General features: G+C 46.4%; 1 pseudogene; it reads left to right on the top strand.

The window, feature by feature from the left end:
- The first annotated feature begins 4,199 nt into the window (after positions 1-4,199).
- Positions 4,200-5,531, top strand: LOC109578991 (large ribosomal subunit protein eL32-like; annotated as a pseudogene).
- The last annotated feature ends 10,576 nt before the right edge of the window (positions 5,532-16,107 follow it).

Raw genomic sequence — 16,107 nt, forward strand, 5'->3', positions numbered from 1 at the left:
GAACTGTTGGCTAAAGTGGCCACTTCCAATAATGAAAATATTAATAATTAACATTTATGAGTACTCTGCTAGTCTTTAAATAGTCCGTCTTTTATGTTTCTAATAACCCCATCAAGAAAGTACTAATCCCCATTTTACAGATGAGGAAACAGAGATTTAGAAAGACTACTTGACCAGGGTCAGTCAACTGGAAAATAGGAGCTCTAAGATTTGAACCACCTTACTGTATAGCCCTACAGTCGGACACAAAGAGTCGGACATGACTGAGCGAATTCACTCACTCACTCACTCATGTACTCACTGTATAGCCCTACAGCTGATGCTGGCTTGGGCTTGAATGTACTTCTCATTCCTGGCTCATTCTTCCTCTAGCCTGTTGTGAGGAGGGGGATTTGCCAAGGTTCATGCTTCCTTTCCCCAAGACCCTTCTGTTCCTAAGTAGGAATTGTGGTAGGCCCTGGGGCCATGCTTGTCCTCCCTAGGATTCCTGGAGCAGCCACTGGTTAAGGGGAAGGTTGACCACAAACAGGAGAGCTGGCTGCAGAGACCTCTGGCTTAGTAACAAAAGTCACTGGAGCAGGGTTGCTTGGAGGCTGACTGCCTAAACCAAGAAACAAGAGCATCTCCAGCACAGATTTCTGAGCCTCTGGATTTAGTCAGCAGGACCCCCTTTGAAGAGGCCTTGGCCCTCTACCCGCTGCTACCCAAGGGACTCCTCAGCTGGGTTCTGGGCTTAGGGTAGGACTCTGGGTGCTGCAACTCAGCATCATCCCAGACTCTCCAAGCATCCCTTGTCCATGGCTTGGGCCCAAGGTAAGGACTGCCACTTGGCTTTGCGCTCAGCTAGTACCTGCAGTAGCTCAATGTTAAAGAATCCGCCTGCCAATGTGGAAGGTGCAAGTTCAATCCCTGGGTCAGGAAGATCCTCTAGAGAAGGGCATGGCAACCCACTCCAGTATTCTTGCCAGGAGAATCCCCACAGACAGAGGAACCTGGCAGGCTACAGCCCATAGGAGCGTAAAGAGTCAGACACGACTGAGGCGAATTAGCATTTAGTACACACACAAGTAGGGGAGCCACCCAGCCTGGCAGCTCTAAGGGGAGCAGTTGGACTTAGATGGGAACTTCCACCTGCTCTTAAAGACTTGCTGCTTGACTGCTCTTGTCCTTGCTCATGCCCCAGCTCCAATGAGTGGGGTGAAGCAACCCCCAACCTTGTCTCAGGACTTTGGAGAACAGTTCAGGGATGCAAATATTGTGTGACTGGGTTCTGGTGGAGTGTGCAAGAGGACCATCAGAAAGTTGGCCCCTGAGGCAGAGGGCTACAGGTAGGTGGGTGGAGAGAGGGGAGTTCCCTGGTGGACCACTGACTGGGACTCCACACTCCCAATACAGGGGGCCTGGATTCAATCCCTGATCAGGGAACTGGATCTCACAAGCTGTAACACTTCACATGCCACAACACTAAGACCCAGCGCAGTCAAAATTTAAAAAAAGTAGAGTCCTTCGGAGAAGGCAATGGCACCCCACTCCAGTACTCTTGCCTGGAAAATTCCATGGGCGGAGGAGCCTGGTAGGCTGCAGTCCATGGGGTCACTAAGAGTCGGACATGACTGAGCGACTTCACTTTCACTTTTCATTTTCATGTATTGGAGAAGGAAATGGCAACCCACTCCAATGTTCTTGCCTGGAGAATCCCAGGGACGGCGGAGCCTGGTGGGCTGCCGTCTATGGGGTCGCACAGAGTCGGACACAACTGAAGTGACTTAGCAGCAGCAGAAAGAGTCCTTAGATAGGGATACTGGGACATGGGGGATTTAGGAGCTGAGGTCCTTCATCTTGGGTGCCTGGGTAAAGGGGGAAATTCTGGGGCTGAAGGTTTTACAGGTGGCTTAGTAGTTAAGAATCCCCCTGTCAAGCAAGAGACATCCAGGTTCAATCCCTGGGTCGAGAAGATGCCCTAGAGAAGGAAATGGCAACCCACTCCAGTATTCTTGCCTGGAGAATCCCATGGACAGAGGAGCCTGGCAGGCTAAATCCATGGGGTCACAAAAGAGTAGAGTCAGACTTGACTTAGTGATTAAACACAACAACAACAAGGTCCCTGGACAGGAGGTGGCAGGAAGGCCTGAGGCCCCTGGGGAGGTGAAGAGGAGGCTCCTAGGCCAGTGAGTAGTCATGTTTCCACAGGTGTGCCTCATCTCTGGAGCTCCCTCAAGGTCACTTGGCTGTAGTCTCTGGAAAACTTGAAGGTGAAACTAAGTTAGGCAAGACCACTATGCAGTCTGGGCAAAGGAGAGGAAGCAAATCCTGAGGCTCCTCTATCTGCACATACTCCCATGGAGCCCAGTCCTCCCTTTTTCATCTCCCTAGTGCCTACCCACTTTTCCATTGCCTCACCAGGGGGTTTGCTGTTTAGATACAGACCACAGCTTCTGGACCACCCCGTGACTGGAACACAGGACTACAGCAACCCAAGTCTTCTCCAACCTGCCAAGTTCAAAGATCAAATCCCACCCCTTTCTCTGCATGTGGCCTGTAAGAAAATGGTGGCCAGAGTAGGCAGTATCCAAACCACTCAATTTTCCTCCCATTCCCTGACCCAGCCACACTTTCCCTGCATGGTCAGGGAAAGAGAAGGAGTCAGACCTGGGGAGGAGGCAGCTGTAGACCCCCAGCTCCATAGGGAGCCACCTGAGGCTGGAATGCCTGGCACCCGCACTACCCTGGAAAAAGGGGAAGACAAATCCTCACGTGGCTCCCCAGGGCCCCACTCAGTCTCTTCTTAGGCACAGGCTCCCCCTGGTGGTTATTCTCATCATTGCCAGCTCCACTCATTTCCTTTGCCACATGCTGCTGCTGCTGCTAACTCACTTCAGTCATGTCCAACTCTGTGTGACCCCATAGACATCAGCCCACCAGGCTCTCCTGCCCATGGGATTCTCCAGGCAAGAACACTGGAGTGGGTTGCCATTTCCTTCTCCAATGCATAAAGTGAAAAAGTGAAAGTGAAGTCACTCAGTTGTGTCCGACTCTTAGCGACTCCATGGACTGCAGCCTACCAGGCTCCTCCATCCATGGGATTTTCCAGGCAAGAGTACTGGAGTGGGGTGTCATTGCCTTCTCCTGGGAAGCCTCAAATATGCACACACTTGCCCATTTCTGGAATAACGACTGAGGAAGCCTCTGAAGGTGGTAAATTAAGTTTTTTTTGAGGGCAAGGGAAAAAGAGGAGAATCAGGATAGAATTCAGGGAGCAAAATCATGGGGGAGAGGGGAAGGGATGCTGATCTTGTACTATGACACTGTCCTAGTAGATACTATTCCAGAAGAGGGAGGAACCTGAGCTGCCAGGATGCTTCTTGTCCAGGGTGGAAACTGCCCCAGCTACCAGATTGACCTGGATAATTTCATCCAACCAAAGAGGAAGTTGAGGGCACAGCAGAGTTTTCTCAGAAGGCATAGGGTGGTTGTATTTTATATGAATTTGAAATACAGGAAAAAGATGCCGGATTTTATTCAAAATCAATAAAGTCCACTTTATGCTCAAAATGTGAAATGAAGGTAAATCTTCACAAATATAAAACTTTTTGAGAATCACAATTTCAAAGCTAATGGACCATGTGTGTGAACTGTAAACTGCCATACTGTTACTGCGTGGATCCCCATTTCTGCTGGTAAACAAAAATTCAGGTGGAGAGGGAAGCTGAATCAGGCTGTGAGGTGAGGGCTGAGTGACCAGGGTCCCTCACCAGTTGTGGGTAGAAGCCTTGGGGTGTTTTCTCCTCTAGTTCCCAGAGGCAGAGCCTGGGCCTGCTCCAAAGGTTGCTACACAGGAGCAAGAACAAAGGTGAAGAAAGACAGAGGCAGAGAGATGAGTAAGAGGGTGAGGTTGGACCAGGAGAAGAGAGAGAGGAGACGCAGACAGGAAGGGGGAGACGGACCTGGCGGAGGCAAGGAAAGGCTCTCACTCTGGCAGGCAGAAGATGCTAGATGCTCTCAAGATTGACTGCTGCAGGATGGAAGACAGAGCAGAGAGGGGTCCCTTGGGGCCTCTCACCAGAATCATAGCCAGAGCCAGTGGGACAGCTAGTCTAGATTTGGTCTCCCAGAGGTTTCCATTATCTGGGAAATAGAGGAAAAGGGAAGGAATTGTGAAGAGCTGAGGAAGGGTGAACAGGGGTTGGCCTTCACCAAGAATGAGGTCAGTCCACCTCATCTGGGCCTCGCTGAGCTAAAGGTTCTGGGGAAGCAGACTGTCCAGGTCTTTCAGAGGTTTCAGGTCCTCGGGCTTTGGCAACCACTCAGATTCCAAGGCGGCACACAGTCTTTTCACAGTCTGTATTACTTTTGTTTTGTACCCAGGAAAAGTGGGCATTGTCCCACCCTTAACCACACGAGGCTGGCACTAGGAGCAGCCTAGAGCCCCAGCTTTGAAGTTGTGCTTCTCAAAAAGTTTTATATTTGGGAAGATTCGCCTTCATTTTCACATTTTGGGAACAGCTGAGGAGCCATCAGGAAAGCAAGAGGGAGCTCTTCTTCCTGGGTGCTGCCTATGAAGGTGGCAGCCATCTCCTACTTGGCATCCTGGCCACCCTCAGACCCCTCAAGAAGCCCAAGATCATCAAAAAGAGAACCAAGAAGTTCATCTGGCATCAGTCAGATGGATATGTCAAAATTAAGCAAACTAGGGGAAATCCAGGGGCATCGATACTAGGCTGCACAGGAGATTCAGGGGCCACATCTTGATGCCTAACATTGGTTACGGGCCAACAAGAAAACAAAGCACATGCTGCTCAGTGGCTTCCAGAAGTTTCTGGCCTACAACCTCAAGCAACTTGAGGTGTTGCTAATGTTCAACAAATCTTCCTGTGCCAAAACTGCTCACAATATTTCCTCCAAGAACCGGAGAACCATTGAGGAAAGAACAGCCCAGCTGGCCATCAGAGTCCCCAAGCCTAATGCCAGGCTGCATAGCCAAGAAAATGAGTAGACACCTCGTGCACACATTTTGTTTATATTAATAAAACCCTAAAACTTGGCAAAAAAAAACCACAAAAAAAACGTAACAATTGTCAGTCTGTCCCAAGTCTGCCCTGCCTCTCCCATCTCTGTGCCCAGCTTCAGTTCCCAATCACCATCCTGTCAAGCCCTGGGCATCTGTTTTCATTCTTCACATCTCTCACACCCCATCTCTCAAAGTAATGGATTCTGAGCTTATGCATATTGATGATCAAATCCACTGAGTCTATCAGTACACTGAAATTCTTAAAAGTTGAATTCAACAAATCTTCTGTATTATAAACTCTGTTGACATCCCAATATTCTCCACCTGGGTGTTCACATCTGGGTGGGGTGGTGGAAATGGAGTAGTAGTACAAAAGAAGGATCTGGGCTGGGGGGTGCCCACCCTACCTGTGCCGCAATGTCTGCGCCTTCTTATCCCCTCTTTCTGGGATGCCATGAAGAGACTGTGGGTCCCTTACTGGTGTTCCAAGTTTCACTAACTCAAAATCCATGCAACTAATTCTAGGAAAGGGGGGGATTAGGAATTGACCCTACTGGGACCTCTTTGACGACTCTTCTAAAAAATCACTCCCTAAAGGGGCTTTTCCTGCATGCAGCTGAGGAAATACAGAGGTGAGAAAAACTAATTGGGAAATGCTCAAAATACAGCCAGCCATGGAGTTAAAGGGAAGATGAATGATTGCCCTAGTTGGTGTCTTCAGGCCAGACCCAAGAGGAGAGGCTATCAGCCCTTTCATTCCATGGACCAGAGTTGGCAGAAGTCCCCCAGCTTTCTGAAATTTTCAAACCTTCCTCAGGCTTTGGCCCTCTTTCCACACAGTGATCAACTGTAAAAACTGTGAAAGGAAAAGGTAGCATGCAATTTTCTTTAGGGAGATCATAACTAAGGGGAGGCAAAGAGATGTGAGGAGAGCTGGTGGCCCCCTTCAGCATCCAGTCTGGAGATGTGAGGATCCCCAGAGATTAAATGGGTAGCAAGCAACCTGAGGCTCTTGCTATTTGTGGAAAAGAAGAAAGAAGGCATGGTAGTACCAACTATAAGGCTCCCAGTTCAGGAAGCAAATCCCCAGAGTGGGAAAGAAACAGACCCAGCTGAATGGCTAGGCCCTTGGAAGTAAGGAAGTAAGGAAGAAACAGGGCTCAGGGAGCTAGCCTGGTTTGATAAAATAAACCCTTCTGGATCTTTTTAACCCTGATGGCTCCCTCAGTATATTAAGACACCTACCATTGTCAGGAACAGTCCTACTTTGTTAATGATCATATAGGAGTTCATTTTCAAAAAAGTATTTAACACTGACATCAGTTAATTAACATATGGGAGCGAGAGGAAGAAAAACCAGGTGGGCGAAGACTAAGACCTTGGGCCTGCCTTGCCTTACGTGCTTCGTGAAGGCAGAAACTCCCCCTCACTCCTTCTCCAAATCCTTGCACACATGGACACAGATGGACACAACACCGTCACCTCATTCTATAAAGAACAATAACCTGGCTGACCCTTTCCTGCCACCAGCGTCTGTGTGCTTTTCTCAGTTTAAAGGCTCTCAGTGATCAGGCTTGAATCAAATTCCCCATCACAAATGGGCTTCTTTAGGAATCCCCTGGTGGTTCAGTGGTTAGGATTCCATCACTGCTGAAGCTGTGGGTTCAGTCTCTGTTCAGGGAACTAAGATCCCTCTGTGCAGGGTGCAGCCAAAAGGAAAAAAGAAAAGAGGGGCTTCTTTAAGTAGGAAGAGATTTGTCCTTTCAGAGTCAATGACTCTCCAAGAATGGGCTTAGATTTCCCTCATCAAAGGAGGCACACGTAGTGGGTTGAATCATGGCCCCCAAAAGATACATCAGAACCCAGAATACCAGAGTACAGAATACCAGAACCCAGGATACCAGATGCAAAAGATACCCAGAACCTCAGAATGTGACCTTATTTGTAAGAAGGGTCCTTGCAGATTTAATTAAGGTAAGGATTTCAAAAGGAGATCGTCCTAGACTAAAGTGGGTCCTAAATCCAAGAATGAATATTCTCATAAGACAGAAAAGGAGACAACACAAAGACACAGGAGGAGAATGTCGTGCGAAGACAGAAGCAGGAGGAGCGCCAAGTGTAGCTGCCTGCGCCCAGAAGCTAGTAAAGAGGCATGGGATGGATTCTCCTCAGAGCTCTCTGGAACAAACCAGTCTTGTGAACATCCTGGTTTTGAACTTCTGACCTCCAGAACTGTGAGAGAACACATTTCTGTTATTTACAGACAAGCTTGTGGTAATTTGTTACTGCAGCCCTGGAACGCTAATACACAGGGAAAGAATGAGGTTGGGTCTTCCTCATCAGGTCTCCCTAAGGACAGGATGTATATCTTGGGTGGAGGCTATCTTTTCTGGGTCAAACTCAGGGTAGCAGTAAAAGGCTAAAGGTTATGGGAGGCTCTCTTACCAGGCTAAGGCTGAGGTCAAGACTCAGGCAATTAACTTGCACTTGCTGGCAGAGCTCCGCGCACTGAAGCGCTGGCCCCTCTTCCTAGTGAGCTGAGAGGCAAGGTCCCCATTGCTTGCAAAACCTTCAACACTTTGGTTGCTAGGAGAGGAGCTGAGAACAATAAACAGGACCCAGGCTCTGGTGTTGATAGTGGGAAGAGGACCTGGCTTTGACCTCAGCCTGGAGAGGAACAGCTCTGCCAGGCCTAGCTGGGGCTACAGTCCTGGAGACTCTGTGGATAACTTCTACCTCTCCTCAATACACACAGACACACACACACACCGAAAGAGCATTTCACACCTCAAAGTACCTCCCTGTCACCTTTCTGTCTGAAGCCCACACAGCAGCAGTTATGATGCCCATATTACAGAGAAAACTAAGCAGCAAACAGGAAAGCTAGATCCTTGGCTAGCATGTGAAAGACCTGGAACTACAGGTTCCAGACAGGCCTACAGGCCGTAGGTTAGCACCTTTTCCCCTCCCATGTGGACCTGGGAAACCCCTCTCAGCTCCAGGATAGGTCCCCCAGCCATGAGTGGACTGCCTTAGCAGCAAGAGTTTAGCTTTGTACTTAGGAAACACAGGCATGTGAACAAAAGCCGAAGAGCACTGAAACTTACAAAGCAAAGGAGGTACATATGAAAATATAACATCCTTCCATTTTAACTAGCCCCAACCCTTCAAGAGAGCTGGCCTGCCCTGCTAACAGTTGGGGCATTCCTCCCAATTGTTAGAAGGTTACCTGGAGACACACTGGAAATGAACTCACAAGGATTTAATTCTGCCTTTACCACCTATTGTCTGTGCAACCTTGAATAATTTTCTCAAGCTCTCTGAGCCTCAATGTACTCAGTCATAAAAGAGGAAAAGGAATAGTATCTATATTATAGAACAGTTTTGAGAATTAAAAGAGAGAATGAATATGGAAGAACTTGTAAGATGTAAATTCTATACATATCATTTGGAGGGCACTAATAGGAACCTTAGGAATCTCTAAGGTCAGTTCCTCTAACTGTTTTACACTGGAGAAAACGGAGGCTCAGAGGATAAATGATGGAAAAAGGGTCACAAAGTAACTAGGACAGAATTATACTATACCAGGAGATGCGATTTTAAAGTGAACACATAGCAGACTTCCCTGGCGGCACAATGGATAAGAATTCACCTGTCAATACAGGGGACACCAGCTGGAGTACTGGTCCAGGAAGATTCTACATGCTGAGGAGGAGTTAAGCCCATTGGCCACAACTACTGAGCCTGAGCTCCAGGGCCCGCACATCACAACAACCAAGCCCAGATGCTGCAACCACTGAAGCCCTCACACCCAGAGTCTGTGCTCCACAACTAGAGAACCCACTGCAATAAGTCCACACACTGTAATGAAGAGTAGCCCCTGCTCACCACAACTCAAGAAAGCCCACACAAAACAATGAAGACCCAGTGCAGCCAAAAATAAATAAATAAAATTATTAAAAAAAAAATAAACATATAGGTCAAAAATTAGATCATGTAGTCAAAACATGAAAATTCTTTCAATCATCTGTAAAATAAGGCAGAGCTGGCCTCTCAGTAAGTCCCACTCAGCCAGTTTGGAACCGATTGCTGTTTCAATGGTTGAGCACCAGATTTGGAAGTTGCCTTGCTTATAAAATCCATGTTGTGTGAAAAATGCTTGAATCATTGAATGCACATTTAGTATAACTGAGGTGCCCTCTCTCTTCTCAACCTGCCAGTTGTTCGAAATGGAATTGTTCTTTGCTGAGTGTAGATGTCTATACTGGTCCTCAGTTAAAATATGTCTACGATCCAGCTCCATAGAGGTGGAAGCAAGATGCAAGCCTCATGGTTGCACTGTCCTCCCAAGCATTTGTTCATCCAGCTAGGGGGGCCTGGCTGCTATCACTGTGGGCTTGCTTCTTGCTGAGCCTGGATTGGGCTGCCTGCCCACGGTCACCCCCCAAAACCTATCTTTCTTACTCTCAATCTGTTCAGAAAAGGATTCCAGCATGGGCTTTTGATGCTGAGATATTGTGATTTATAATAAGAAATGTTTAGTTGGTCTTCATCTCCATTTCTGGCACAGAACTCCTAAAATCCTTGGAGCTTCTTAATTGATAAATCTGTCTAAGAAATGTGTTTTGATATTCATAACAAACCCTCTTTCAACTACTCCAGAGTTTATGTTAATGAAGTAACTTTCAGAAAGTACCTTAAGGTTGGGGCTGGTTGCCAGGGGAACCAACCTAGTGATTAGAGGAATGGAACTTCCAGTTCTACCCCTGACCTCCAGGGAAGGGAGAAGGACTGGAGGTTGAATCCATTGCCAATAGCCAATGATTTAATCAGTCATGTCTATATAATAAAAAAAAAAATTTAGTTGCTCAGCCTGACTCTTTGTGACCCCATGGACTGTGTAGCATGCCAGGTACCTCTGTCCACAGGGATTCTCCAGGCAAGAATACTGCAGTGGGTTGCCATACTTTCCTCCAGGTGATCTCCCCAACCTAAGGATCGAACCCAGGTCTCCTGCAATGCAGGCGGATTCTTTACCATCTGAGCCACTGAAGTCCATGTAATAAGGTTTCCAAAAAACCCCCAAGGGACTGGATTCAGAGACCTCCCAGCTTGGTGAACCAGAATGAATCCACAGGAGAGAAAGCTGGTATACTCCAAACTCCACTGGGAGAGAAGCTCTTGCATTCAGGACCCTCCTAGAACTTTATATATATCTCTTCACCTTTTGTTTATTCATATCCTTTAATATCCTATGTAATAAACTGGTAATCTAGTAAGTAAACTGATTCCCTAAGTTCTCTGAGCCACTCTAGCAAATTAATCAAACCAAGGAGGGGGGTATGGGAATATCCAATCAATAACCAGTCAGTCAGAAGCACAGGTCACAACCTGGACTTATGATTGGCATCCAAAGTGGGACTGAGCTCTTAACTTGCGGGATTGGATGCCATCTCCAGGTAGAAGTGTAGGACACCCCGCTGGTCTGGAAGAATTGCTTTGTGATGTTAAAAAAACATAATGGAGATACCCATGGAGGATGATCCACATGCTGATCCCTAGCGAGGGCCTGAAATCCGGGGAAGACAGGATGATAATTGGCCACCAGTTCCCCAGCCCCTCCTAGTTCCATGCAGGCTGCTTCCATCTTGCCCAGCAGGTTGGATTGGATTTTTCTGATGGTCTCCTTTCCAGGAGATAGTGTTCATATCCGTGTCCTGGGAGTTAGACGGGGCAGGGTCAGGATACCGGGAGTAAGGGAAAATTTGGGGGGAAGAGGGTTTCCTGTCCAGAAATCTCAAGAGAAGGGACAGAGAGATGAGATTGAGTGGGCTGATATCTCACATCTGTGACTGTGATGCCTGGAATCTGACACTCCCATGTGTGACTCAGGCTCTCTGGGAGGCTGGGATTCTGGAGTGGGGGTGGGATCAGAGTCCAGGACTCAGAAATTCCCAGGGGTGGAGGGAGGTTAAGTCCCCTCTGGGCCTGAAGAATGGACTTGAGGAAGGAGAGGAGTCTGTACATGTTATTTCCGAGGGCACTGCTGCTGTAACAAATGGCCTCCTGCGGCTGCGTACTGTTTATAAGCTGCAGATGTTCCAGCCCCTGGGGAGACCAGGCAGGAGGGAGAGGGGACAAGAACTCAAATGCAGGTCAGAAAGTGCCGAAAGGTTGAGGTCAGTGGAGGATAGTTGGGGGTGTGGAAGTTAGGAGAAGATGGCTGGAGGTGAGGGGTCCGGGATAAAAGAGAAAAATGGAAAACGGGTCAGAGGCAGATGAGAGGAACTAGGGTACAGGCAGGGGCTGGGTTCAGGGAGTTCTATGTAATGAAAGGGGATGTTTCTTGGAGAGATGGGGCCCAGAAGGTGAAAGTGTTCCGGGAAGCACGCTGACTGAAACCACCCATCCTGGCCAGGCTCCCTAGTAACCATTTGCATGAGTTGTTTTACGACAGGAGGTCCAGGTGAGGAACATGGAACTAATAAGCCTCCACCAACCGGAAGAGTTCGGGAAAGGTCAAAAGGAGGCACCACGTGTCCGTCCACCTCGCAGGATCCCTCTCACTAGCATTCGTCTTGGCTGAGCAATGTGTGTGCCACCAGGAAGGACTCTGAGTCAGAATGATTGGGCAAAGACAATCAGGAAACTAATCCCATCTCTGTAAAACTCGAGACTGCAAGCCACATGGCAGAGCAGTTCTTCCTGGGTTCCCTTACCCTATATAGCTCTCCGCCCAGGTGCCCTTTACCAATAAAATCTCTTGCTTTGTCAGCACATGTGTCTCCTAGGACAATTCATTTCCGAGTTTAGACAAGAGCCCAGTTTCGGGCCCTGGAAGGGGTCCCCCTTCCTGCAACAAAAGTGGGGAGCAAGTTGCACAAGGCAAGGAGGGGTTACAGGCTATGATGGGAACTTCCTGAGGAGACCAAAGATGGCTCCTGACCTGAGGGACTAGCTTTCAGACAAGAGGAGTGGGTACTGGGTAGGGAAAGGGTAACAAACAAGAGGAGCGTGCTCTCGCCCAGCAGGAAGCAGGCAGATATGCGGTGCTGGGAACTGGCCTTTGGAACAAACAGCACCTGCAGAACTCACCTAAGCAGCTGGTGAACTCAGGACAGGAAGGTTACAAGATCGAAGATGAAGGCAAGCACCAGGTACAGTTATGTAGCCAGCCTCACATCTCAAAACCTGGGAGGGGGACCGGAACAAATGTGGTCTTTGGCTTCAGCCAGATATCCAAGTAGCTCTCCATACTGTAGACACATATCCTACTCCCTGTGGGGGGAGGGGAGGGGTAGTGGCAGGGCGGCCTCTGGAGGCCAAACTTGCAAATGGTGCTCCCCTTATCTTCCTGTCATGTCCCACTGGCTGTCCTTGTTTTTTAAGCTCTCACAAATCTGGGTCTAAGTGGTAGAGGAGGCAGAGTGGTGAGACAGAATGGACCCAATTAGCCAGAACCTCCTGGACAATGGGAGAGAAACTCCGCTGTGCCCTCCTTGTGAAGTGAAAGTCTCTCAGTCGTGTCCGACTCTTTGCAACCCAATGGACTATACAATCCATAGAATTCTAAAGGCCAGAATACTGGAGTGGGTAGCCTTTCCCTTCTCCAGGGGATCTTCTCAACCCAGGGATAGAATCCAGGTCTCCTGCATTGCAGGCAAATTCTTTACCAGCTGAGCCACAAGGGAAGCCCGTGCCCTCCTTAGATCATCCAGAAAGCATCCTGATGTACCAACGTGGGACAGGAGGGCTCTGATGGGGTGCTTCAGAGCCTCTCTGCTTTGCAGCTAGGCTGGCCTACTCAATTTACAGTTTCTTAGGTGACTGCAGCCATAAAATTAAAAGCTTTCTTCCTTGGAAGAAAAGCTATGACAAACCTAGACAGCATATTAAAAAGCAGAGACAATACTTTGCCAACAAAGGTCCAGATAGTCAAAGCTGTGGTTTTTTCCAGTAGTCATGTACGGACATCAGAGTTGGACCATGAAGAAAGCTGAGTGCCAAAGATTTGATGATTTTGAACTGTGGTGCTGGAGAAGACTCTTGAGAGTCCCTTGGACAGCAAGGAGATCAAACCAGTCAACCCTAAAGCAAACCAGTCAACCCTAAAGGAAATCAGTCCTGAATATGCATTGGAAGAACTGATGCTGAAGCTGAAGCTCCAATACTTTGGCCACTGATGTGAAGAACTGACTCATTAGAAAAGACCCTGATGCTGGGAAAGATTGAGGGCAGGAGGAGAAGGGGACGACAGACGATGAGATGGTTGGATGACATCACTGACTCAATGGACATGAGTTTGAGCAAGCTCTGGGAGTTGGTGATGGACAGGGAAGCCTGGCGTGCTGCATCCCTGGGGAAGCAAAGAGTCAGACACAACTGGGTGACTGAACTGACCTGAGCTCTTAATGCTCCCATTCCTCCAAACCAATCCTTCCACACCTCCCACTTCAGGATCCCAGCCATTCTCACTCCTGTGGGCTTTGGAGAATCTCCTAGGGTGACCTCCAGGCACTGAGCAGGCTAAAAGAGGGGAGATGGAGGTACCATTTCTGGTCTGACTGGTGGCTGGGGACTGAGAAGTCTTAGCCCTACTCCACCTACCCCCACCCATCTCCCAGGGCCTCTGGGCATATCACAAGAGGTAATCTTTACTGAACGTTTACTCTGTGCCTGGCATTTTCCAAATTCTCTGTATCATTTACTCCTAACAATACTTTAAGACAGGTACTAATATTATCCCCATTTTAGAGATGAGGAAACATCTCAAAGAGATTAAATAACTTGTTCAGGATTATCCACTCATCAGTGGTTGGCCCAGGATTCAAAAAAGAAGGTGTCTCTGGCAGGAGCCTGTGCTCTGAACCACTGTGCTGTGATTACTTCAGGGATCCCTATTTTTGTTCATGACATGTGTTCCTCCAAACCTTAATGTTGCCTTCCATCCTTCCCCTCTACTCCCTCCCCATATTCAGTAGGCAGCCAGATTGTATCTGTTCTCTTGCTTCTCTCCCGGTCCCACACATACTCCTTAATTCAGGTCTTTGCTACTTCCCACCAGGATTCCATCTCTTTTATGGTTAGTATTTGTTGTTATAAAGGTAGCATGAGTAGGTTAAAGAAAGTCTGAAAATGGCAAAGAGAAGAAAAATCCACATAGAATGCAATCATCTAATTGTCACCATTATACCTTCTTCCCATTGTATTTTTTTTCCCCAGGCACAGACCTTTTATAGAATTGCAGCCATTTTGTATTATCACTTATAGAATGATAATTTATCATCCTACTTTTTCAGTTAGCACTGATCATAAATGTATTTTTCATTCTTTTAACCTCTTGGTAAGCATCATTTTGATGGCTATATAGCATTCCTTTGTTAGGATATCCCACAGTTAACCAAGCCATTCTCCTATCCATCACTTTCTGGAGTTTGCAGACTTTTTATAGCTAATGCTGTGAATCCCAGAAACGAAATTAGTGGGTCAAAGGTTGTGCACAATGATACAGGTTGCTTTTCTGAGAGATTAGTTTACTCAAAGTATATGAGATTCTAAGTCTCTTCACATCCTGCCCAGTATTGGGTAGGATCATTGAAAATCTTTGCCTCTTTAGTATGATTCCATTTATATACTTCAAAAAACAGATAAAACCAATCATGGCATTAAAAAATAAGACAGTGGTTATGCTTGGAGAGGGAAAATGATGGGGAAGGGTCATGAGGAAGACTTTAGGTTGCTAGTAATGTTCTACTTCTTGATCTCAGTGCTGGTCCAGTTTGTGTGTTCAGTTGGAGAAAATTTGTAAAGTTGTATTTTTATGATAGGTGTACTTTTCTGTATGTTATACTTCAATGCAAAGTTTACCAAGTACACCAAAAGCACAAGCAACAAAAGAAAAAATAAATAATTTGGACTTCATCAAAGTTTAAAACTTTTCTGCTTCAAAAGACACCGTCAGGAACTTCCCAATGTGGGGTCCCAGGTTTGATCCCTGGTCAGGGAAATAGATCTCACCTGGTGCAACTAAAAATCCTGCATGCCAAATAAAGATCGAAGATCCTGCATGCTGCAACTAAGACCTGGTGCAGCCAAGTAAATAAATATTTTTTAAAAAACACCCTCAAAAAAGCAAAAAGACACCCCACAGAATGGGAGACAACATTTGCAAATAATATATCTGATAAAAGACTTATGTCTATAACATATAAATAATTCTTACAACTCAATAAAATAATCTGAAAAAGAATATATATAATTGAAACACTTGGCTGTACAGTTGAAATTAATACAACATTGTACATTAACTATAACTCAAAAAAAAAATCTCAAGGAATTTTAAAAGGGCAAAAGATCTGAATAGACATTTTTCCAAAGAAAATACTTTACAAATGGCTAATAAAAGATGCTCAGTGTCATTAGTTATCAGGGAAATATAAATCAAAACCATCATGAGATGCTACTTTGCACACTTCAGGATGGTTATGGTTAAAAAAAAAAAAGATGATAACAAGTGTTGGGGAGGATATAAAGAAATCAGAATCTTTCTAATGGAACTGTAAAGTGGTACAGTCACTTTAGAAAAAAGTCTGGCAGTTGCTCAAAAGATTAAACATAGAGTTGCCATTTGACCCAGCAATTCCACTCCTAGGCATATATCCTAGAGAAATCAAAATATGTATCTAATCAAATATGTGTATGCAAATGTTCATAGCAGCATTACTCATAGCAGACAAAAAGAAGAAAAATATCCAAATGTCCCTCAACTGATGAATGGATAAATAAGATGTAGTATATTCATACAATGAAAAATTATATTTGGCAATAAAAAGAAATCAAACAGTGATACATGAGACAACATGGATGAAACTTGAAAATATTCTGGTAAGTGGTAGAAGCTAGGCACAAAAGACCATATATTGTATGAATCCATTTATATGACATGTCTAGAATAGGTAAACTTAAAAAGACACAGAGTGAATGAATAGTTTCCTGGGGCTGGGATAGTGGGGGAAAATACTGAGTGATTGTTATTGGGTATAGGTTTTCTTTTGGGAATGATGAAAATGTTTTAAAATAGGTTTTGGTGATGTTTGCAC

The sequence above is a fragment of the Bos indicus genome, chromosome 26 (genome assembly GCF_029378745.1).
Source record: "Bos indicus isolate NIAB-ARS_2022 breed Sahiwal x Tharparkar chromosome 26, NIAB-ARS_B.indTharparkar_mat_pri_1.0, whole genome shotgun sequence".
NCBI classification, from domain to species: Eukaryota; Metazoa; Chordata; class Mammalia; order Artiodactyla; family Bovidae; genus Bos; species Bos indicus.